This window comes from Crinia signifera, chromosome 2 (genome assembly GCF_055691185.1).
Source record: "Crinia signifera chromosome 2, ASM5569118v1, whole genome shotgun sequence".
NCBI lineage: Eukaryota > Metazoa > Chordata > Amphibia > Anura > Myobatrachidae > Crinia > Crinia signifera.
Genome location: NC_139218.1, coordinates 24,225,588 through 24,251,916, shown reverse-complemented (window position 1 = coordinate 24,251,916; position 26,329 = coordinate 24,225,588). Strand labels below are relative to the sequence as shown.

At 47.4% G+C, this 26,329-nt stretch overlaps 3 long non-coding RNA genes across 7 annotated transcripts in view; 1 reads left to right on the top strand and 2 right to left on the bottom strand.

The window, feature by feature from the left end:
* LOC146059492 (uncharacterized) overlaps nt 1-26,329 on the top strand; it is a 155,116-nt gene that overhangs the window by 2,596 nt on the left and 126,191 nt on the right. For 4 of the 5 annotated variants that reach the window (XR_014470253.1, XR_014470257.1, XR_014470255.1 and 1 more), the window contains exons 2-3: nt 13,326-13,451; nt 14,088-14,242. This is a non-coding gene — a long non-coding RNA (uncharacterized LOC146059492). The remainder of the gene's footprint in view (nt 1-13,325; nt 13,452-14,087; nt 14,243-26,329) is intronic. The other variant, XR_014470254.1, reaches the window with a different exon arrangement.
* LOC146058698 (uncharacterized) lies at nt 1,085-10,243 on the bottom strand. Its single transcript, XR_014469904.1, has 2 exons — nt 10,004-10,243; nt 1,085-1,818 (listed from the first exon to the last, which is right to left on the bottom strand). It is a non-coding gene; the product is annotated as an uncharacterized LOC146058698 (long non-coding RNA).
* Nucleotides 19,641-24,400, bottom strand: LOC146058697 (uncharacterized). Its single transcript, XR_014469903.1, has 3 exons — nt 24,272-24,400; nt 23,948-24,040; nt 19,641-20,588 (listed from the first exon to the last, which is right to left on the bottom strand). It is a non-coding gene; the product is annotated as an uncharacterized LOC146058697 (long non-coding RNA).

Here is a 26,329-nt window from a genome sequence, read left to right as displayed (position 1 = left end):
TAATAGGTGTATTTGTAATTCAGAAATTCACTTATTTTTGACATTTACTATCCTGAAAATATGGCAATTCGTATTCGTATTGATAGCAACATCAATACGAATACGAATTGCCGTATTTTCGGCATAGTAAATGTCAAAAATAAGTGTTTTTCTGGATACAAATACACCTATTTTTTACAAATTTCCTTTAGTAAATTTCCCCCAATGGGTGAGATTTAATAGGATGAGATTCAGAAAGTGAGAGATTTGGTGAGAAATCTCCAGTTTTTTTAAAGCGGCAATCATTTACACTGCAAGATCAAACTGGTTTTGCAGTGTAAATGATTGCCGCTTTAAAAAAAACTGGAGATTTCTTCCCAAATCTCTCACTTTCTGAATCTCTCATCCTATTAAATCTCACCCTAGGTCTACAAGCATTAGGTGGACCACTGAAGGTCGACATGCATGAAGGTCAAAATTACTCAAGGTCCACATGGGCTAGGTCTACAGGGTCAATGGGTCGACACAATCATTAAGTCGACACGGGAAAGCTCGACAGTCAAAAGGTCTACATGGGGTTTTTACCACAACACATGCTGCACCCATTTTTTAAATACTTACACCCCCCCCCCCCCCCCCCCCCTCCCACACACACACACACAGTCCAGTGACGGAGGCAGCAGTGCTGCAGAAATTTCCATAAAAACCGTCCGTCGTGCCATTTTTACGGCGATCTAGGCATGAGCAATGGAGTCAGAGGGCTCTAGTGCTCAGACTCCACAATGCTGCTGGTGTGGAAATCATTGGTAAAATGGCCAGGCGACACTTTTCCAGCGATCTGCGCATGCGCAGTAGGATCTGAGAGCACTAGCACCAAGATCCTGCTACTCCCGGCAGAGAGAAGCGATCACGGCCGGAGGAGGCTGCACACAGGCTGCCTCCACCCCATCTTTTGGGTCATTATTGTCCGCCAATGCCAAGGGCTACAGCATGAGATGGCTTTTGCCATCAGGAACCATGGCTGTTACCCCACAATTGGTTATATAAAGGGAATATTTAGTGAAGTTTAGTTAAGACAGTTGTCCAAAACAGAGCAAACAAACAATACAATTGTGAAAAATTTTATTTCTACTTTTGGCATCAGTGAAAAAATTGTGGAATGTGGTTTTTCTATTATATTTCCTTCTATATCATTCAATGCTACTGTAGTGTACCAAAAACAAAACAAAAAACAAAGTGTTGTTTATCGGTTATCTTTCTGTGTCGAAACTTGATTCAAAATGTGTTTGCCCCGCGACCCCACCACTGTGTAATTAAATATTTTTACAGAAACAATTGTATAAATCAAACCAGGGATTTAGTGCTGCCCACTGGGCTGGAGAAAGGGCATCGTCCCCCATAATATTGGTCGCCTCGGTCAAGGTTGGAAAGAGTACAGCAGTGACTGCCACTGTAAAACATGGCAGACCTCGTAGAAGTGTTCTGACCTAAGCACAGCTCCTTCGATGAGGTCACTGTGACACTGTTATTACTGGTGTGCCTCTGGAGCGTGACTTTGTACACATTGGGAGGTGACTGACACATGGTGACCACGTATGCGCTGTCTTCTGGCTTGTTTTCCACCATCATGATTTTGGTCAACAGAGATTTCAACACGACTAGAACTCCTATGAATCCAAAGATGTAGAGTCCGTCCCCGATGGACAATCCCATTCGATATTCACTAAGGGTCTGGTTTGGAGGATGATGGGAATGTTGATCCACACAGCTTGCGGAAGAAGGGTTGGCATTCGTTCCCTTTGTCCACTCCATCTGGTCGTAGCTGGATGTCATATTGCCCTGTAACAATAAAATAAGACATACTGGAATTACCAATAAAATACATATTCTCTACGTTAAGATGGCCATACACTGCTACGTCTTATCAGAGCAGTGTTTATGCATCCGATCTCCTTGAGCCGCCCAGGATCTTCCCGGGCAGCGGGATTGCATGCTGTCCTTCTCCATGTGATGTATCACATTCGATCCCCATTCCCCCCCTGCAGGGAGAGGGGCCAAGTCGTGAAGCCCGATTTGGACACTTTTCACCCAATCCGTTGGCGGGATCCATCGTAATCAGATGAAAACAGGCCAAATAGCACCTGTGTATGGGCACCTGTAAACCTCATCCACACATGCATGGACTTTAGACTGCATTTAGATTAGAACGCATGCTTTGAGATGAGCGAGCACCCACCATCATGACATCTCAGCACTTTAAGAACACATTTAAAACATTACAAAGTGGCATGGTCTATTTCTCATGCGTTAGTGAAGGCATGTCCAAACTATGGCACTCCAGCTGTTGTGAAACTCCACATCCCAGCATGCCTTGCCATAGTTTTAGCATTCCCTAGAAGCAAAACTGGCAAGGCATGATGGGACTTGTGGTTTCGCAACAGCTGGAGGGCCATAGTTTGGACATGCCTGCGTTAGTGCCTTCTACCATGGTTTCTGCAGGAAAAGCACAATGTAAGGAAAACAAGTCAATGAAACATTGATAAAATATATAAAAGATTATAAATTAAAAAAATAAAAAATGCTGCCCCAGGGGACAAGTCAGGGCAGGAACAGTACACTCAATGCCACAGGGATATAAAACCCTGGATGCTGCATTATGTGTACTTTACATTACTGTATGTAAGCACGATCAATGGCCAAGAACTTGGGTGCTATTGTTACCACCCCCCTCCACCTTTCAGGATTGTGCATGATGGTCGGATTCTAAATTGTACTTTTGTATGCATGTTATATCCTGTAATGCTTGTTTTAAGTCCCCTATACATTATGAGACTTCTCCGAGGTGAGAGGTCGCAAAAGATCCCTCTTGAACCGCTCTGCATTTTCCCAGGTGGCAGGTCGCATTCGATACATCAAATGTGGTCTTTTGGCATAGGACGTATCCTTTGCGATCCCAGCCTGTGGGATACGATAAATCCACAGCGCAGGCCTTGTGATCTCTGGATCCGATCATATGTGCAAGGGTCCTTGTATCGGATTGGAATCGGAGCTGAAATACATGCAATTTCACACTTTATCTGATTTATTGGTCCGAGCCGTCGGAATTGAATAAAAAGTGCCCAAATATCACTGGTGTATGGGGACCTTTCCACTTATACACTTCCTATGGTGCAGTGGGCCCACTGTAGTGCCCTATGCACACACACACACCAGAGATGGGGAACCTTTGGGCCTCCAGCTGTTGCCGAACTACGCATCCCAGCTTGCCCTGCAACCATTTTAACATGGCCAAAATAGAAAAATTGAAGCAGTGCATTGTGGGATGTGTAGTTCACAGCTGGAGGGTCAAAGGTTCCCATCTGGAAAACCGTTTAGTCACCTCCTAATTCTAGAATAAAAATCATGCTCTCCATTCTTTATAATATACTGGGAAATTATTCATAGCACTCAGAGGAAACTAGACATGTGCAGATCAGGATTTACCCGGATCTCAAAACTGAACCTTATTGGCTATCAGCTGTCACATGTTTTGGAGCCAAAACATGTGACAGCTGATAGCCAATAAGATCCCGCTTTGAGATCCGGGTAAATCCGTATCGGCACATGCCTAGAGGAAACTCACAAAAGCACGGGGAGAAAATACACATGGCGGAGAGAATCAAACCTAGTACCCAGGGGCAGATGTACTAAGCCTTGGAGAGTGATTAAGTGGAGAGAAAGACCTATCCACCAATCAGCTCAATGTCATTTTTCAAACACAGCCTGTAACATGGCAGTTAGAAGCTTATTGGCTGTTATTTTATCTCTCACCACTTTATCACTCTCTAAGTATTAGTACATCTTGCCCTCAGTGCTCCCGTCGCTCTATCGCATAGTTACCTCCCCTCCTGCATTCTGCAGGAGACTCCCTGACATAGCAACAATCTCCCGCTCTCCCTCATTAGTCTAGCAGCAATCTCCCGCTCTCCCTCATTAGTCTAGCAATCTCCCTCATGTCACCTAGCCCACATTACACTGTTACATCATAGTTACCTCCCCTCCTGCATTCTGCAGGAGACTCCCTGACATAGCAGCAATCTCCCTCTCTCCCTCATTAGTCTAGCAATCTCCCTCATGTCACCTAGCCCACATTACACTGTTACATCATAGTTACCTCCCCTCCTGCATTCTGCAGGAGACTCCCTGACATAGCAGCAATCTCCCTCTCTCCCTCATTAGTCTAGCAATCTCCCTCATGTCACCTAGCCCACATTACACTGTTACATCATAGTTACCTCCCCTCCTGCATTCTGCAGGAGACTCCCTGACAAAGCAGCAATCTCCCTCTCTCCCTCATTAGTCTAGCAATCTCCCTCATGTCACCTAGCCCACATTACACCGTTACATTTTTTGGGAAAAAAGGAATGACAGATACATTCACATTGAATCAGCAGCACCATTTCCCAGCACATTACCAAGTATAGTATCTTTGACTAACTGCTTTGAGGCTCATCTACATTTGTATATAAGTAATTTTACAAGATTCCTCTCGGATGTAGCAGTACACACCCACGCTTCTAGGTGCCACGTTCACAATCTATTTTCATAATCTCTCCATATAGGAACTAGACACGCCCTTTGGGTGGAGCATGAAACGCCCCCTCAATGGGGCGTTGTGCAAAATTCTACTGCCAACTATAATCTCCCCTGAAACTAGTTTTCAAAAGTAGGATCTATACGCAGTTGACTATCTTTAGGCGTCTAACTAGATGGGTTCAAGTCCTCAAACTATTTTGCTCTGGGACCCCATCAGACAATAAAATTAATGACAGGACCCCAGCAAGGTCATCACATCACATGTATAGTCAACAGGCAGCACATACATGGCAGCATTGTGGAGGCACAGAGTGATGGGAGGAGTCTAACATAACAGACAATTTCAACAGATTTTTCAGACTCCTTGAGCAATGACTGAGATTAAAAAAGTCATCAGCCTGATGGTCAGCAACATGGAGTCGTCACCCCATGCTGAGAAGGTCGGGAGCCACAGTTTGAGAACCGTTGATCTAGACATTGTGCTGTACCATAACCACCGAGCACGGCACCAGACTCAGCAGGCGCTCTCCCTCTAATAATGTTTATTTATAAGAAAATTTACAGTGTTGTGTATAGCGTGGAGTATAGTGTTTGCTATATATTTGTCTGTAGTCACACCTTTAACCGACATCCTAGCGCCACTTAACCCCAATGGCGAGAATGGCTGCGGGCAATTGCATAGACTGTTATGGGACACTTAATCTCTTATATATTTGGCTACATCTGTCACTCAAAGTGTGTCTGGAGATGTAACGCTGGCTGGAGCCTCTGACTCACAGGACTGAACCACATGACAGAGAACCAGCCCAGTGAGCCCACAGACAGTGCCAGACACCCTCTGCCTTTCCATGTTACACAGCAAAGACACAGCTACACACCAGACACACCAGGTGAGCGCCCCACACCTCCATACCTCCCAACATGACCCTCTCCAGGAGGGACAGAATGTTCTGTTTGTGTACTTCCATCTTAATTTATGATTGTCATCACCTGTCATTTTAAACAGGGTAATTGATAAGAAAGGTGTTTAAGCACAGGTGATGGTAATCCATAAATTAAGAAGAAAGTCCAGAAACAGAGCAATGTGTCCCTCCTGGAGAGGGTCATGTTAGGAGGTATGCACCTCCCTCCCTCCCCCCCCCCCCTTATTCACGGCATCCCCACGATTAAATGGCACATGCAAAACACTGACATGGCTATGGTCGACAATGAAAAAGGTTGACAAGATTTATCTTTCACTTTTTCAATGTTTTCATATTCATTCTCATGTGTCGACATGGACACCAATGAAGTGCCCCACTTATGTCAACATTTACATGTGTTGACCTTTCTGTGTTGATTTTTTCTTGTAGCGATTCGCGGCACCCCCCGCGACCCCCCTCTCGCGATTTGCAGCACACCCCCAGCAAATCGCGGCACCCCCGGTGACTCCCGCGATTCGCGGCCCCACCCCGTGACACCCCCCCTCCTGCGATTCGCGGCACCCCGCGACCCCCCTCCCATGATTCGCGCCAACCCCCCGGGCCCCCCCTCCCGCGGTTCACGGTGCCCCCCACAACCCCCCTACCGCGATTCCCCACCCCTGACGCCCCCTCCTGTCATTGCGGCAACCCCCCACCCCCGCGACCCACCCTCCCGCGATTCACTGCAACCCCCCGCGCCCCCCCCCCTCCCACGATTCGCGGCACCCACACCCCCCCCCCCCCCCCCCGCAACCCCCCCTCCCGCAATTCACGGCATCCACCCACGACCCCTCCTCCAGTGATTCGCGGACACCCCTCACCTCCTGCCTCCCCCACCCCCGCGCGCGATTCACGGCAACCCCAGGATTAAATGGCACATGCAAAACACTGGCACGACTATGGTCGACAATGAAAAAGGTTGACATGAGTTTTTGAAGATTTATTTTTCTTTTTTTTTAATCTCTTATATATTTGGCTACATCTGTCACTCAAAGTGTGCCTGGAGCTGTAACGCTGGGTGGAGCCTCTGACTCACATGACAGAGAACCAGCCCAGTGAGCCCACAGACAGTGCCAGACACCCTGTGCTCTCCATGTTACACAGCAAAGATACAGCTACACACCAGACACACCAGGTGAGCACCCCACACCTCCATACCTCCCAACATGACCCTCTCCAGGAGGGACAGAATGCTCTGTTTGTGGACTTCCATCTTAATTTATGATTGTCATCACCTGTCATTTTAAACAGGGTAATTGATAAGAAAGGTGTTTAAGCACAGGTGATGGTAATCCATAAATTAAGAAGAAAGTCCAGAAACAGAGCAATGTGTCCCTCCTGGAGAGGGTCATGTTGGGAGGTATGCACCTCCTCCCCTCCCCTTCCCCCCCCCCCCCCCCCCTTATTCACGGCATCCCCACGATTAAATGGCATATGCAAAACACTGACATGGCTATGGTCGACAATGAAAAAGGTTGACAAGATTTATTTTTCACTTTTTCAATGTTTTCATATTCATTCTCATGTGTCGACATGGACACCAATGAAATGCCACACTTAGGTCAACATTTACATGTGTTGACCTTTCTGTGTTGATTTTTTCTTGTGGCGATTCGCGGCACCCCCCGCGACCCCCCCTCCCGCGATTTGCAGCACACACCCCCGCAATTCGCGGCACCCCCGATGACTCCCGTGATTCGCGGCCCCACCCCGTGACACACCCCCCTGCAATTCGCGGCACCCCGCGACCCCCCCTCCCACGATTCGCGCCAACCCCCCGGGCCCCCCCTCCTGCGGTTCACGGTGCCCCCCACCGCGATTCCCCACCCCTGACCCCCCTCCTGTCATTGCGGCAACCCCCCGCGACCCACCCTCCCGCGATTCACTGCAATTTTTTTCCAGTGACAACTTTGAACTATGTGCACATCAACCTAGACATCATCAACCAATTCTTTGTATAATATATAACACCTGTTCTGTTTTACTGTAGGTGTTTTAAGTCAGACCTTTTACTGCTACTATTACTGTTTATGTAAATGCATTCTGAATGACAGCAACATCCTACCATCCTTCTACAAGAATATATAACCAACTAGGTGATTCATCGCGCCCCGTGCCCCACCCCCTCCCGCAATTCACGGACCCCCCGCACACCCCCCCTCCCACGATTCGCAACCCCCCCCTCGCGCAATTCACGCCCCCTCCCACGCTCTGCGGACCCCCGCCCTCTCCCGCGATTCGCCGACACCTGCACCCCCTTCCCTCCCTTGATTCACGGCACCCCCCGCGCCCCTACCGCAATTCACGGCACCCTAAGCCCCTCTTTAGTCCCCCGTATACTCACACACCCCTATCACTACCCAGCTTCCTGCTCTCCTGAACCGTAACTTCCACCACTGGGGATTCGCTGACGCTGTTTTGCCCACATGCCCCTATCATGCCTCATAGCCCAGCCTCCTGCTCTCATGCACCCAGTAGGAGGAGACACTGACTAAGGGCCACCATCCTGTACTCCTGTACTGCCATGCTGGATCCTCACCCACTGGCAGAAGCTGCACAGTATCTCCCACCCTCCTCTTTAGTCCCCCTTATGCCCACACACCCCTATCACTACCCAGCCTCCTGTTTTCCTGTGTCGTGACCTCCGCCAGTGAGGAGCCGCTGACTCAGAAACACCCTACTATACTATTGCACACACACACCTAAACAACATGCACACACAGCCCCCCCCCCCCCCCCCACACCCACAAATGTCACTGTACCATCCACACTATCAATGTACATCTTACTCTGTAACCACTTTTTAATTAAACAAAACAATGCACACCCCCTTCCACATCATATGCTCTCTATTTAACACATTTCACCTATAACTGAAGTTGCAATACAGGCATCTTTCATACAATTCTAACCATCTTTCTCATATACAAATGTTCACAAATTAAGGGGGCGCAGCCCCTTACAACGGTGTGAAGAGCGCCCGTAGGGCGCCATGAATCACCTAGTGTCCCATATAATTAATGTTGTTTTGGGAGGAGCAAGCAGGCACTCCTGTATAATATATGGAGGACAGTGGGTTTTAGGCACTTCTATATCTTGTAGTGACATTTCATTACAAATCCAGGTCCAGCGGCAGATTATTGTCACAGGGGCTAATTCAGATTTGTACATACTGACCTACAAATCCAATGGTGTGAGGTTCGCACACATGTAAGACCTGTTATACATACAGTATGTGCAGAGCAAGTTGTGCAGTATCGCTCACCGTCCCCATGCAGCATGATTGGTCTGCTGCCGTATTTGGGTGGTGAAGCTGAATCAGAACCCAGCACCGTTCTTTATACGTACACTTGCCTACTTTAAATATCTCTTCTCCGGGAGAAGCCTAGAGAGGAGACTCTGCAGCTTTTCCGGGAGGCGGGGCTTGTCATCATTAAGCCCTGCCCCTTTCCTTTAAATGCCGTCATTTGCGGCTCTTCGTGGAGGGGGTGGTACTAAAATTAGGCGATTTGCGTAGTTTTAGCCCCACCCCCTCCCCAAACAGCCGAGACCAGCAGAGGGAAGCTTGCCTACTCTTTCAGGGGTAGCTGGAGGGGAACCGATTTTCGGGACCAGTCGCCCATTCTGGGAGGGTAGGTAAGTATGTTTAAAAGGCCATTAGATCAACAGTATCTAGGTCGACAAAGGTCAACACAAGCAGGAGGTCGACATGAAAAAGGTTGACAAGTAAAAATTTGACATCAGTTTTTCGGCACACTGTTATATTCTCCCTATATAACCACGGATAGTAAAGTATGCATAAGACGGTTTAAAAAAAAAAAAAAATCACGATAAACTCCTGTCAACTTTTTCAATGTTGACCCTTTGCTTGTGTTGATATTTTGGCCATGGCAACAGGTTTCATATGTTGATCTTTTGACTGTCGACTTAATGACCGCATACTCTATAAAATGGGGGCATTTGCTCAGCGCTGTGCAACTCCATTCAAGCATGAATTAGGCCCACACAATGTAAAACATGCAATCATTGATTTGTGTACCAATAGAACAGATAGTATTCATTGAGTGGTAATTAAAGCCCTTACCGACACAGCTGACGCTCCACTTCCACTGGTGTAACCCCTCACCAACACAGCTGACACTCCACTTCCACTGGTGTAACCCCTCACCGACACAGCTGACAGTCCACTTCCACTGGTGTAACCCCTTACCGAAAGTCACAAACCTTTACCACCACATGTTTCTCCAGGAGCTATGCAGCAATGTCTAAATGTTATTACTTAGAATAATGCAGCACAGCAGGGGTTAAAGTGAGGGGGAATGGGGTAGAACAGAGTTCCACCACATCTAATGATGAAGTAGAACATTTTAACCTCCACGTTCAGGGGGGTAATTACTAATTAGGTGGCATAGAAAAGGGAGTTCCCTCACCTCTGCATGACCACTTTAAGCCATGCAACACAGATAAAATAAATGATTACAACCCACCTCATCTGTCTGCGTCGGGACAGCCGTCATCATCATCAGAAGTGATTCCTTTAGAACCGTGCTCAAAACCAGCATTATTTGCACATTATATAGTAGACTAACAGATATAACATGGTATCTGTCTGATTCCATCCCTGCTCGGTCCAGGTACACAAATGCCTGCAGTACCCACCCACTTCATAGCCTGCTGTAGATCAGGGTTGTCTACCTGCCCCTCTCCATGAGGGAGAAAATGCTCTGTTCCTGGACTTCCCTGGTAATGTAGGATTGCCATCACCTGTGGGGAGCTGGGTAATTGATAAGAAAGGTGTTTCACCACAGGTGATGGCAATCATACATTACCAGGGGAGTCCAGGATCAGAGCATTTTCTCCCTGAAGGAGAGGGGCAGGTAGGCAACCCTGCTGTAGATTATTGTTAAGGAGTGGATCCTGGCCACCCCACCCAGCCTCTCCCCAGAGTGGGGCCAGTTTCCAGATCCCATAATGCTTTTAGAAGAGCAATTTCCTTCTGATAAAACCTGGCATAGTGAAAAACCTGGTCTGCAGTGATGTACAGATGGAGGCCCTCTCATTCAGGCAAAACACCTTTACCGAGCTCCCCACAGGTGATGGCAATCATACATTACCAGGGAAGTCCAGGAACAGAGCATTTTCTCCCACATGGAGAGGGTCAGGTAGGCAAGTATGCGGTGGATTCGCCAGCCCCTGCCAGACGCCGGAAGGCATACCTCCCAACATGACCCTCTCCAGGAGGGACACAATGCTCTGCTCCTGCACTTTCTTCTTAATGCATGATTACCATCACCTGTGTTGAACAGGTTTATTGATAAGAAAGGTGCTGGAACACAGGTGATGGCAATCATACATTAAGAGGGAAATACAGGAGCGAAGCAATGTGTCCCTCCTGTAGAGGGTCATGTTGAGAGGTATGGGAAGGGGATGCGCGTGCACGAGACGCACGTGCATCCCCTTCAACCGGAGCTCCCCTCGGGTCCCCACCGCCTTGTTGCCATCCCCCATCGCCATCCCCCCAACCCTGCCCGTCTCCCTGAAACAGAGACGAGCAGGGTTCATGTCCCATAGGGTGACCAACTTATCCCTTTAATCTGGGACACATATTAATTACACAGGTTCTGTGGCTGGCTTTCACCTGGTTTTAAACTGCCACAGAACCTGTGTAATTAATATGTGTCCCGGATTAAAGGGATGAGTTGGTCACCCTAGTGTCCCAGCACACACGCTAACTCTCGCGTGTCCCAGTCAGCGCCGGCTCACCAGAGGGAGGGCGGTCTGGTGAACCCCAGCACTGAGCGAGAGGCGCTCCATCTGTAGCGCCGGTTTTATACCTAACTGGTTCTGGTTGATAGATCTACAGTAAATAGGTCTACCCCAAAAGGTTGACATGCAACAGGTCGACAGGGTCAAAATGTTGACATGAGAAAAGGTAAACACATGACAAGGTCGATTTGTTTTGTAACCGGCCTGTTCTTACTTCGAGCCATGCGAGGGTGCATGTTTCACTAATTGGGGGTCCACGTCGACAGTCGTCAACATTGACAACAAAAAAATTTGAAAAAGTCATGTCGACCTTGTCAGGTCAACATTTCGACCTCGTCAACCCTTCCCAAAACCGACCTTTCCTATGTTGACCTTTTCAAAGTATGCATTACGGTGTATATGTTTGATGTGCGCCTAAGGGGGGTGCTGGACGGGGTCCCGACAGCCGGGATCCCGACAGGCATTCACCCGACGCTGGGATGCCGACTGTCAAAACACTGACAGCCGGGTTCCCGACGGCCACCCACTATTTTCCCTCGTGGGGGTCCACGACCCCCATAGAGGGGGAATAGAATAGGTGGCGAGCGCAGCAAGCCCGCAAGGGGCTTAGTTGTGCTCACCATGCTGTCTGGGTCCAGCCAGTCGGGATCCCGACGTCGGGATAATGACTGTCGGGATCCTGACTGTCGGACCCCTATACCACACCCGCCTAAGGGGCGCACTGTTCCTATTTTTAGTATGTGTGTCGAGGTGGATGGTGGTTCTGTCAGATTTGTAGGGAGCTGGTACTCTCACTCCACGTAATGCGGTGGGGTTGGAGGGGGTACTGTCATTTACTAGGAAGGGTCTAATTATGTAGAGATGTAGAGGGTGGGCACTCTCACTCGCTGAGCTGGTTTTAGTTTTAATGACGGGGCTGCTCCCATTGGAAAGAGTAGTTGGCTGCAGCTGTCAGTTTAGAGATGAGGCTCTCTGCGCTGGGGGCAGCCTTGCTACTAATGTGTGGGTAATGCAGTAGAAAGTGTCCCAAAAAGATGGAACAAGCCCAAGTCTAGATAGTAAATCAGGGGCAGGTCTGGTTCTCTTTGTCACTCTCCATCTTTGAAATCGTCACTTCAGCTCTCTGCATTACATACCTCCCTACTCTCCTGATTGCCCCCCTAAAAAAAACAGGAAGGTCCCCTATTTGAATTTTGAACTGTGCTGCAGCTCGTCCTCTGGAATCTCCCCTGCTGTTACCTACCTATTAGGGATGGGCTCTTGTTAAAGAGCCTGTACTGTGACCTTGTTAGTCCCATGTATAATTATATTATGTACTTATTTTACCTCCCAGGTCAGGACTGATTTTTTTTAAAGCAGCAATTATTTGAATGGCACAATCAACCTGGTCTTGCCGTGTAAGTGATTGCTGCTTAAAAAAAAAAAAAAGGAGGGGGGGGGGGGGGGGACTCTCACAAAATCTCTCACAAAATCTCTCACTTTCTGATTCTCAGGCCCTATTATATTTCACCCTTGGGGCCTGATTCAATTAATCCCGCCAAGCATTCGAACTCACGCCCCCCTACCCAGACCGAACTGCCGCGTTTCATGCAAATGCATGTGAGTGTATGGGGGAAAAATTATTTGATGGTTGCTCTTTACGAGCGCCTGGACGAAGTCATGGTGGCGGCGTCCTGTGACATCAGCTGTCGCACTGAGCAGGCATCGGTCCACCTGCTTCCCCAGGGAAATTCCCATAAAACTCTGTTTCCATTCTGCGGGCCAATGTCCGCCCCCAACCAACCTCCCTCCCTTCCCTGCCCGTGTAAAGGCGTTTGCACAGCGCATGCATATATTCACATATATATGTAACTGGCCATGCACAATATTAGTAAATATGCACAATGCACAATATTAGTAAAGGCAATACATTCTATTCCGAGTGCAGAGGAGTGTATTCTCTACTCTGTCCACAAGGTGGCAGACACTCGTTATTAATATGACATCTAAAGTACAGTAGTGACAAGTAAAATGCACCAATATTCATCTCTTGCTTTGCATTAGGTTGTGATGTTTTGCATTTGTTGCCGCCTCCCGTGAAAAGCCTCGTGGAAGCCACGTTCCATTGAGCGAGCAACGGCACACGCTTTACATGTCTAAGGGCACTGCTGCTCGTGCGTCTCATTCCACGTAAGTAATTTCTGGTGCCCTCCCTAGAGAGTTTCATATGACCTCTCAGTTGGTGGCTTCTAGGACACCGGTGCAGGCAGTTGTTGCTCCTAGCGCCCCTGCAGATCCCATTGAGGTCATTTAAATTCATAATATGAGCTTCTGTCGTTGCGGAATACATAGACATTTCCAACTGTCAATTTCAATATAACTGGAAAAAGGGAGTAAAAGTTCTATAGATACAGTAGGATAGCTTTCCAGCCTGTACTCAGCTGAATAGGGACTGAACCAATTTATTTATGGCTGTAGTGGAGCAGAAATGGAGGATTTATTCCCATTTTATTCAAAATGAACATCACATTGGCTTAATTATTTAATACCATTTATTTATATAGCGCACACGTATTCTGCAGTGCTTTACAGAGAATATTTATCTTCCCCTCTCTGTCACTGTCTCTACCTCTCTTTTACTGACACTGTCTCTCGCTCCCTTACTCTGCCTGTCTCTCTCTCCCTGACACTGTCCATCTTATTTCTCTACCTGACACCTCATCATTAATAATGTCTGCTCTTGGAGCTGAGGAATACTGTAAACCAGCACAGGCTCCTTCTTTCCTGGGATGCCTATTTGCATTTTATACATAGGACCTTTTTAAGTTCCATTTGCAGTGGCCCGTTCGTGTCAGAAGTGGAACGTCGGGAGAGGAAGATAAGCCTGGCTGCGGAGTTGAGGACAGATTGGAGAGGAGCCAGTTGGGATCGAGCGAGGCCGGTGAGGAGAACATTGCAGTAATCGAGCCATGAGATGACCAGTGAGTGGATGATCAGCTTAGTTGCACTCTGTGAGAGAAAGGGCCTGATGCGAGCGATGTTGTGTAACTGGAACCGACAAGAATTACCCAGAGCTTGGATTTGGGGTGCAAAGGAGAGGGAGGAATGACCCCCAGGCAGTGGAGTTGGGGAACGGGGGAGATGATGGTGTTGTTAACTGTGATAGAGATATTAGTAGGGGTGTAACTGTAGGTGGGGCAAAGATAATGAATTCAGTTTTGTTCATATTGAGCTTCAGAGAGCGCTCAGACATCCAGGAGGAGATGGGTGAGATAGCTCAGCCAATCAGAGGGCTGCACAGTGTTTAAAAATTCTGCTGCCACCGGCGCTGACTGACCCCCGACGCCCGCTAGCGCTGCTTCTTGCGTTACATAACGCCGCCCTCTGCCAGCACCCGATGTGCCATCTCAAGACGCATCGAATCCGATCGCACAAGTGTATGGGCAGCATTACTGAGATACAGGGTGAGATTAAATAGGATGAGAGATTCAGAAAGTGAGAGATTTGGTAAGAAATCTCCATTTTTTTTTAAAGTGTAAATGATTGCCGCTTTAAAAAAACTGGAGATTTCTTCCCAAACCTCTCACTTTCTGAATCTGTCATCCTATTAAATCTCACCCACAAAGTTTAAAAACAATCACTTTTGAATGACCTCGGAATTTGGGGCCCCGTATACTGGGATATTATTCATTTCAAAAGGCTGGAGCTCAGTGGTGCACTCTCCGGTTTGCTAGATCTGAGGAGAATGTTGTAAGTGTTCATGTAACAGAACTGGCTAAACCTGTGTCCCTCCTGAGGGTATGAAAATTACAATACTAGTTGCTTCAAATTAATTTTCCACAGTCTAACATTTAAAATAAGCAAACACACATTTAAAAAGTTCTATAGCTTAGAAATATAGAATGTGATGACAGGTTAGAACCATTTGTCCTATCTAGTCTGCCTTTTTTTAACCATATTGTAACCTTAAACCCTATTTGAGCCTTTTATGAGGATTTCCTTATGTCTAAGTTTTCTAAATTGCTCTACTGTCCTAGCCCCTACCACCTCTGCTGGAAGGTTATTCCACTTGTCCACTACCCTTTCTATGAAGTAACTTTTCCTCATATTTCCCCTGAACATCCCACTCTCCAGTGTCAGTGCATGTCCTCATGTCCTTGTGCTTCACACTATAGATATTGAGATTTTAAGTCTTTCTGTGTACGTTTTGTGATTTTGGGCATGCACCATTTTAGTTGCCCTACTTTGCACCGTCTTTAGTGTATTTATATCCTTCTGGAGATACAGTATGGCTTCCAGAACTGGACACAGTATTCTAGATGAGGCTGTACCAATGACCTATACAGAACTGGACACAGTATCTAGATGAGGCTGCACCAATGACCTATACAGAACTGGACACAGTATCTAGATGAGGCTGTAACAATGACCAATACAGAACTGGACACAGTATTCTAGATGAGGCTGCACCAGTGTCCTATACCAGTGGTTCCCAACCTTTTTTCTCTTCCGTACCCCTTGATTAGGCTTTTCATTTATGAGTACCCCCTCCTTCAAATTTGAAATATCCACAGAACTTCTGAGTGAAGTGAAAGTGAGTGGTATGTGTGTACTTTATATTAAGGAGTAGCGGAGGAGTAGTGTGCGGTCAGGAATCCGGTCCCTCGGTGTCTGGCCACTGGCTGTGTCCGGGGTTCCCACTAATGCCTGTAGAATTAAAGCCACTGTTTTCTACTCCCGTGTCTGAACGCTGATGTCTGAGGGTAGCCGCAAGTAGCTCCCAGTGGATTGCTGGTCAGGCAAAAGCAGGAGGAGATGCTAATGATGCTGCCATCAGAACCAAAAGTGACGCAACATGGTTTGTCTCAATGGCAATGGGAGATTTTTTCCACCATTGGGAAACTTCTTTTTATTTTTCCACCATTATCAATATTATTTTCAATTACCCCCAACAGGTCTGCAAAGTACCCCCAGGGGTACTAGTACCCCAGGTTGGGAACCACTGTCCTATACAGAACAGGACACAGTACTCTAGATGAGGTCATACCAGTGACCCATACAGAACTGGGTACAGTACTCTAGATGAGTCCGCACCCAGGGGCAAATGCAGGATTTTCAGAAGGGGGTTTCCAGAGGGGCGGAGCAAAGCCGGGTCAGTTAAAGTATAATAGATAGACCAAATGTATATAAATAATAATAAATATATATAGTGGAGTGGGCTTATTATTCATCATTTTCTGGTGAGAGGACAGCTTGCTTGACTGCAGATATCTCCAGTTCCCGAAAATAGATTTCTTATATTTTTATGGAATTAAAAACTAGAGAATCCCACCTAACAAATGGTATTGGGGACTAGGGGATCAGAGTTCAGGAGGCAGAGCAATCTGCCAACGAGTATATAAAACTACATACCAGGTGTGTGGAGCTGGAGCAGTAACCAGCTGCTGGAAGGCTGATATCACTGGTTCAGTAAAGACAAGCTTCTAGTGTCCTTCAAAGGGGGAGAGTCCCAGATTTTGGAATATACCCTCAGAAAAACTCAGACAGAACCTGAAATATCTGACTGGGAAGAGCAATTAACAGGCTTGGATGGGGACCACTGCTTTGAAGTCAGATATCTCCGGTTCCCATGGGCCGATTTTTTAATTCTTGTACCCTTGGAAAGAGGGGACCCTCAGATTTCAGCCTAAGGCCCTTAGACTCCTGGGGGGGGGGGGGGTTCTGGGTACTCAGAACCCCCCCTGCGTGCGCTACTGGCACCAATGACCTATACAGAACTGGACACAGTATCTAGATGAGGCCGTACCAGTGACTTATACAGAACTGAACACAATATCTAGAGGAGGCAGCACCAGTGACCTATACAGAACTGGACACAGTATTCTAGATGAGGTCCGAGTGGGAGACTCCCAGCACTTTCCGTGATACTTAGTGCCCTAGGCTCCAACACAAACTGGACCGCTAATGGTATGCTGTGCAGGGACCCGCTGATTGAATATGCATGGGCTCCAGGCTCCTTTTTCAGGCCGGGTCGCAACTTTTGCATATCTAATGAGCGGGACTAGGTGCAGTGCATATACAATGAGTGGGTCCCTGCTCATTAAATATGCACAGTGGCAGATTTAGAGGGGGCACCAAGGCATGTCACTCCCCCCACCCCCTGAATAATGATCTCCGCCACTGGCCGGCTGCCCACCCGGGAGAAGTCCATGTGGTTGCTGCTGCTGAGCTCCTGCATTGTCACGTGTGTGCAGGAGCTAAGCAGCTGCGACCACGCAGATGCCATCCATCCAAGGGAGTAGGGGATTACACGCTGGTCGTGAACCCCCACGAAGGAAAAATAGCTTGTGGCCGTCAGGCACCTGTCTGTCGACGTTTTGACAGTCGGGATCCCGACTAACGGGACCGCGTCCGGCTAGTCCATGCATGATAATGTACCACATTAACAACAACAATGCGCTGTAGAAAATTTATCAAAGTCTTGTGCAGTATAATAGTTTAAACACCTACTGCATTTATAATTGCAAAATCTCCTTATTGGTCCTCCCAAAAATAGACTCTCACCACTACGGTACTAATGCAGACTGATCTCTCATCATCTGCTGATTCTTCAATATAACATACATACATATAAGACTATTGACCAAATCAGCATACATCTCTTTTGCTTATCTCAAAATATCCTCCGACTCAACGTCACTTTTCACAAGATCTACAGTACGTCTCTCATTCACACGCGGTTGGTACATCGGTACTTGTGAATTTTGGAGCGCCCATCGCATAGCATACCATAAGGCATGCGATGAGACGCGATACTGTACAATGGCATACAATTTTAAAATTGTATGCCATTGTTTATGGCATACAATGCCATACAATGCGATGCGATTAAAGATGCACCCCCACCCCCCCCCCCCCCCCCCCCACTATAAACGTGAACCCGAATCGTGGCGAGCCTGCGAGGGGCGGCGGTACGCGTCCTCCGACCTTTTCATACCCCCACTATCCACGTCGGCGTGGAGTTGAGAATAGAAAGTGTGGCGAGCGCAGCGAGCCACCGAAGCGTGGCGAGCGGACACTGATACCTTCACAGGTATCCGCGTCCCCTCGTGGGCTTCACAGGTGTCCGTGTCCCCTCGCCACACTTCGGGCTCGCTGCGCTCGCCACACTTTCTATTCTCAACTCCACGCCGACGTGGATAGTGGGGGTATGAAAAGGTCGGAGGATGCGTACCACCGGTTCACGTTTATAGTGGGGGGGTGGTGTGGGGGTGCATTTAACATTGTAAGCACCCATTAGGGTGCTTAAAAGCACCCTTTAGGGTGCTTATACAATCTTTTATCGCACAGGGGGTAAAAATTGCGTCGCATCACATGCCATCGGGTGCATGGCATGCGATGCGATTAACACATCGCACGATGAACATCGGGGGCGCCGCCAAAATACACAAGTACCACCAGTACATCTACTTTTAACTTGTTTTAGCCAGTATCAAAGCTTAAAGCGGTCTTGGAGAAGTGGAGTAACTTATTTTCCTTAGCCGCTTACTTACACCCCTCCCCTCCCCCTCTATTTCCTAAATTAGGGTGACCAATCCCGAGATTGAGTATTTTTTAATCGGAAAATTTGGCCCGGGTTTGGCTTCCCTGTTTCACCCTTTGCATGACTTAACCACGCAAATAGAGGGAATCCACCTCTGCAACAATAAATTATACAAAAAAATAAATGTTTTGCAGAAAATTACATACTCAATATTTCAACGATGCAAATATATTTTCTTGTGGAATAAAAAAAAAATGGAAAATACAAAGCGTGGAGTTCCTCTAAAATTTTTATTTGGCTTTATTAGATAATTTCATCTGGGAGATTTAGGGCCTGATTTCTGGTTCACCCGTAAAAGCAGACGCCTTCTTTAATGGACAAAACCATGTGCACTGCAGGGGGGCAGATGTAACATGTGCAGAGAGAGTTAGTTTTGGGTGAGTTATTTTGTTTCTGTGCAGGGTAAATACTGGCTGCTTTATGTTTACACTGCAATATAGATTTCAGTTTGAAGTACAAGCTCCAACCAAATCTAACTCTCTGTGCACATGTTACATCTGCCCCACCTGCAGTGCACATGGTTTTGTCCATTAAAGAAGGAGTTTGCTTTTACGAGTGAACCAGAATCAGGGCCTTAATACAATGTGGCATAATATAAACATAGGGCACTTTGTGGTGCATTGGGGATGGGCCCACAACAAAATGCCCCTGACTTTGCATCTCCTCCCTCGCCATCATCCCAAGCAGCACCACACAATCTTTACAACTTTTGGGGGACCCCTACAATAAAATAATAAAATGCCCCCTAAATTGTCTCTCTCTCCCCCCCCCCCCCCCCCCATAATGGTAAGAAATAGGTCTTGGAACTTTCTTGTCTGTCCTTGTGGTTATGTGGTAAGGAGAAGTCCAGCGGCACTTATCCCAGAAGATGCTACATAAGTGGCAGTTAGTAGGCCGCGGACCGGTGGACTCAGCATCAGAGACGCCTTTAGGAGCAACTAGGAGGTGGGTTAGAGATGTGGGTAGTGCCAGACTCGGGGGCCTTGGCATTCCCTGTTAAGGCATCTTTTCCTGGCAATAGCAGGATCTGATTGACCCAGTGTGGGGGTACCACAAAAACACACTAGTAATCGGCCCCGCACACACTGGTCAACCCAATCACAACAATCATTAGTCCTTTCTTCTTTAGTGCCCCGATTGTCTCTGGGGAGGGTATGAGGTCACTGAAGCGTGCAGCTCCTCATTTGGGTCACTGGCGAACTGTTATACCCGGCATTCTCCAGTGTGTAGAATGGCAACATAAAAGTCTATTGACTACATATCAGGGTGCTAGCTGCTATGTAACTAGGATATTGTTGTAATACATATAACCGTGTCCTGATCCACATTTGATGTCCTGTGATCCTTCTTCTCCTTATTACCAAGTTGGTTCTGCTGCTCCCTAACATCAGGATTTGCAGATGGATTGCGGTAGGCCAGGTTCTCATTGACAAGTGTGTTCTTATAAATCAAGACAGGGCTTTTTATCATCATGGATGGCGCCAGATATTCATTCACGATGTCTGGTTCCTCGGGCTCAGCGTTCAGCTGGTTGACCACCAGAGAGGAAATGATAACGAAGGCGAAAAATCCAATCACCACGATGATGAACCACCCAGCGTTCACCTGGTCTGGGGTCCAAGCGGTGATTGTGGCATTCAAGGGGACAGTGATGTTTGTGCAGGAGGTCTTGACAGTGTCTGGCATCAAACTCCGCTCCATGGCCACGTTCCGTGTAAGCTGTACTAAAACGAAAACAAAAAATTTAAACAAAATGAAGGGTTATTAATAGCATATTCAGGCAAGAGGAGAAAAAATGAAATGCAGAGATTATTTTATTACAGCACAGACCAGAGGCATAACTCTGGCAGGCCATGGAGTCATCTGCCACCGGGCTCCTGCTCCCAAAGGGTCACCTCTCCTGCCCTGCCAGTTTGAATCAGTTCATTGAAAGCCGTCAATATCACTTCTGTGGCTGACTCCCCCTCCTAACCGTGGTTTTTGGAATCATTCAAAAAAAATATTTTTTTAACCACCTAACCCTCTTTTCATACTTACCAAGTCCCCGGGCGTCCACAGCAGGCCTCCGGCATCTTCTCCAGGGTCTCCAGCGGTCCCAGGAATGCATTGCGCGAGTGTGCGCGCGCTCCGGTGACGTCACCGGTGCGCGCGCACACTCGCTCAATGCATTCCTGGGACCGCTGGAGACCCAGAGAAGATGCCGGAGGCCTGCTGTGGACGCCCGGGGACTGCGTGGACGCCGAGGGACCACCGGACACCATCAGGGGACAGGTAAGTATGCTTTAAAAAATATATTCCAAAAACCGAAAAATTCCCCTATCCGGAATGCTCGTGGTCCCGAGCATTTCGGATAGGGGATACTCAACCTGTACTGTATATTAAAGAAGAGCGGTGGAGATATTGCTCATAGCAAACAATGACTTTCGTTTCATAGAATGTACAAGATAAATGATAGGTAGAATCTGATTGGATGTATGGGTAATTTCTCCACTTGGCCTCTTTAGAAGGTGTGCTAGATCTCCTTTTATATCACTAATCATAAGTAGTTCTCACGCTGCAGCGGATCAGGTGTCAGGCTTTATAAATAAATTTACTGCATTATCCCTTTAAACCAGTATGCTCATGAACTACACAGGTTCTGTGGTTGATTAATGCCAGGTCAGAGTTCAGCACAGTGTGGTCTGTATATCAGCACTGTGCTAGAAACACTACAGCAAACAGCGACACCCCAGGAAGGGAAGAGGAACTGCATGGGTTTTCATACATGGCGGGTACACTGCTACCTGCGGGTGGGACAGTCACAAAAAATGTAACTGTCCAGTAAAAATCAGGAAAGTTGGGAAGTATAAAATAGATAAAACCTTAGCTAGAAACACAGGGGTTTATATAATGACACGTGAGTTCTATTTCAGATGTAATGTTGCTATGGGAAACCAATCAGAATCTACTTATTATTTAGCACTTTCTAGAAGATAATAGAATCTGATTTTTTTTGCCCATAGCAACATGACTTTCAACATTGTTATCACCCCAGCCGGGACTCCCGTGCAGAAGGCCCCTGATTGCAAAGCAGCACCCCTATTTTTGACACTTGGGGGGTGTCCAGTGCTCTGTGAGCTGCTGGCCATGTGCCCCATATCCCCCTATATCACTGATTATTGCTGTGCAGAGCAGCAGCAGGCAGGGGGCTCCCACCTGCACTCATCCCCACTGTGGGACACTGCCAGCCCTGGGTGGGATGCAGGACCATCCCATAAAAATGGGAAAGTCCTGTAAAAATCAGGACAGTTGGGGAGGTATGAACATCCCATGTTCAATTGAACTGTCATCGTAATAAATAAACCCCACATAAATCAGCTTGAAATCAGGGCAAAAGAGTCACAGTGCACCTCCACAACACACTCATATAACACTGCATGTAATAGTATAACTGCAGTGCACCTCCACAGCACACTCATATAACATTGCATGTGATATTATAACTGCAGTGCACCTCCACAGCACACTCATATAACATTGCATGTAATAGTATAACTGCAGTGCACCTCCACAGCACACTCATATAACATTGCATGTGATATTATAACTGCAGTGCACCTCCACAGCACACTCATATAACATTGCATGTGATATTATAACTGCAGTGCACCTCCACAGCACACTCATATAACATTGCATGTAATAGTATAACTGCAGTGCACCTCCACAGCACACTCATATAACATTGCATGTAATAGTATAACTGCAGTGCACCTCCACAGCACACTCATAACATTGCATGTAATAGTATAACTGCAGTGCACCTCCACAGCACACTCATATAACATTGCATGTAATAGTATAACTGCAGTGCACCTCCACAGCACACTCATATAACATTGCATGTGATATTATAACTGCAGTGCACCTCCACAGCACACTCATATAACATTGCATGTGATATTATAACTGCAGTGCACCTCCACAGCACACTCATATAACATTGCATGTGATAGTATAACTGCAGTGCACCTCCACAGCACACTCATAACATTGCATGTAATAGTATAACTGCAGTGCACCTCCACAGCACACTCATATAACATTGCATGTAATAGTATAACTGCAGTGCACCTCCACAGCACACTCATAGTAATAGTATAACTGCAAAAATAAAAACCGCTTTCTGTATGCACGGTACACACAGTATAGAAAGACAATTGCCAGAGACTTCAGTATAAAACACCTGTGTAACACACTCAGAACAAATCCCAGTAATTACCATAGGAATCGGATAAGAGCACAAAATGAATTCCCTGTTTATTTAAAGGATTGGGGTTGAATTGTTACCCTCTCTCATCAACCATTATGTGTAAATTACTCATTCTGCCTCTCTATCCCCCTGAATCCAGAACGCACTGGATGACAGAGATAAATGACAGAATAATTTTATCATCTATCTATCTCTAATAAATTACACACATTCTATGTCTGGCCGACTTACCATACCATCCTTTTACACGCTCATGGTTCTGTGGCTGATTAAACTAGAAACCAGGTGAAATGCAGGCTTAAGTCAGCCTGTCACCGAACCTGTTATATAGGTTACCATACAAGCCCTTTAAACTGAGACGCATGAATTATACAGGTTCTGGGGCTGGCTCACACCAAGCCTGCATTATTTATCCTCGGAACCGCATACCCTCCAACACGACCCAATCCATTAGGTTATTTATTGTTATTTATTCAATGTTATGCCAAGTTTTGTCTCCCTGTATTGTTCCTTTGTACGGCGCTGCGAAACACTTGTGGCGCCTTATAAATAAAATTATAATAATAATAATAATTAGGTACAAAATGTGCTGTTTCTGGACTTCCCTCTTCATTGATAATTGCAGTCACTTGTGTTGAACTTGTTCAGGGATGATAACGGTGTTCCAGCAAAGGTGAAGGCAATCCTAACTTTTTGTACCTAATGGAATGGGTCATGTTGGAGGTTATGGAACCTGTGTAATCCATGAGATTCCCAGTTTAAAGGCAAAGTATAATAAGCCTATTCTATAACACACCTCTTCACATCTGATGTACCGGTTAGGACACTCACCCCACAGACAGACGTGACTGCTCTCTCACCCGCTCCAGTCCATATTGAGTTTCTAGCATTCTGCAGATATGTAGGAAAGCAATGAGGAGTGGCCTGGTAGGTAAAAGCACAGAGAATAGGGAGAATTAAACCATTATTAATAGCAGGGTAACATAATCCTGCAGCGAAGGGAAATTGAAATAAATTGAAAAACTCTAGCATAAACCATCTACAGTATAATGGGGATGCCGGGGTGGGGGGGACACACTCCACACACCCTGCATGCTTTTTTTCAATACCTGCCCCCCTATCGCCCACAATATTTTCTCAGCTTTAAAAACATACCCAATAGAAATAGTCACCAGCCAGGAAAATGGGGTGGCAGCACAATGACATAGTTTTTGGGAGTAGCCCAGAGAGGAGACTTCTATCTGCACATCAGGGGGTAGGTACTGATTTGGACATCATCAAGCCCCGCCCTCCAGAACAGCAAATACCATTATTCGCAGGTCTTTGATGAGAGGGGTGGGGCTAATATGATGGGATTTGCATAATTTTAGCCCTGCACCCTTCCCGAAGAGGGGGAGATATGCGTGAGGTTCCGGGGGGCATACGGGAAGCTTGCCCACCTTTCCAATGGGCCGGGAGGGGGCCCCATTCGAGGAGGGTAGACCAGTATGGGTAGCAACCAGGGCCGGCGCCACCACTAGGCAGCTTTAGGCATTTGCCTTGGGGGCGGAATTTGTGAGCAGGTCCCCCCTGGATCCAGGTGAGCAGCACCCGCAACTATGGGCAATGTGGCTGGCAGCGGGGTAAGAGAGATCGGAGCAAATATCAGATACTTATTATTTGCATGTATTCCGGGGGATACTTAATAGTTCATACTTGCCGACTTTTGCTGGCTGCCTTCCGGGAGAGGGCAGCCAGCTTCGTTATACAGGGGGGCGGGGATATCGCCGGGAGCTTAAACGAGGCAGATTGGGGGCGGAGCCACAGACGGGCTTCCCTGTTGGGGGGCGTGCCTACAGTGATCGCGTCATTTTAGCCACCACCCCCACCCCCCCCGATGCAATGCCGGTATTTCAGGCATTGCACGGCGGGGGGCGGGGTTAAAATGACGCGATCGTGTCATTTTACTCACGGACACACGCACACCCCCCCTGAGGGGCGGATCGCGGGGGATTGGGGTTAATGTGGGAGGGTTGCCGCCCTTACCGGGGGGCCTGGAGGGGGACCCGATTTACGGGACCCTCCCGGCCATTCCAGGAGGGTAGGCAACCCTGTAATAGTTGCGGACGAAACAACTGTCTGGGAGACCAAATGACAGGAATTGCATCATTGTAGCTGCACCCACCACTGTGCAATACCTGAAATACCGGCACTGTACTGCAGGGGTGTGGCCATGAAGGCGTGATTGTGCCGGTCACACCCCAAAATATGAGGTCTCTTCAGTGACTTCACCCCCTCCCCACCCATTTTCACTCCCTGCCCCGCTACCTCACTATGCTGGCTTCCCTCACCCGGAGACGGAAGCCAGAAAGTAGGCAAGCCTGTATTAAATGATAAATGGGCCCCAATATCTGGTTGCTGAAGACCAATAAGAGATTCTGAAAATGTGTCTGACTCATCGTAGCCACAAATCCAGGTACTTACCTCAATATACAGGTACATTTGATTGTATATAAGTACTCAATGTTCGGGTACATTTTCTCAAAACAAGCGTGTTCCTTTTTTGCACTTTTGTCCTTTCACAGATATCGGTAATATATATCACCATCTGTATCCTTAGATGCGGATGTGCTGTGATCATATCAGCCCAACTCGCAATACAATAATTGCATACTTCCCAACTTTGAGGAGGGTGGAGGAGGGACTAGCGGGGAGTGACCTAGTGGGGAGGGGCATGGCCTATGCTTGTGGTGCTCCCGTGAGGCCACACATGGTTTCGCCACTGTGGCGGCATGAATAGACCAGCGTCTATTCACTGGTGACAGGTGGGACTCCCAACTGCCCCCTCCCGCTGTGGGACATTGCCGAGAACATCACCAAAAGGAGGTTCCCGTGGAAAGCGGGACAGTTGGGAGGCATGTAATTGATTACATTGCGGGGATGTATTGTATGCACTTTACCACTCTGTTGCCGGTGACCCCCAATGCAATAAAGTGATGCTGCAAAGCGGTAGCTCACTTTACAGAGCCGGAGGTCACAGAAGCCCGAAACCCTAATGTCAACCAAGCTCCGATCAGCGATCCCTGGGTAGGGGAGTATGATCAGGGGTACAGGGCCGGCGCCACCACTAGGCAAATCTAGGCATTTGCCTAGGGCGCCGGCCACTGGAGGGCGGCATTTTGTGCCGCCCGGGTACCTGTCCTACGGCGCTGTCTATTTAAATCTGGAGGCGGA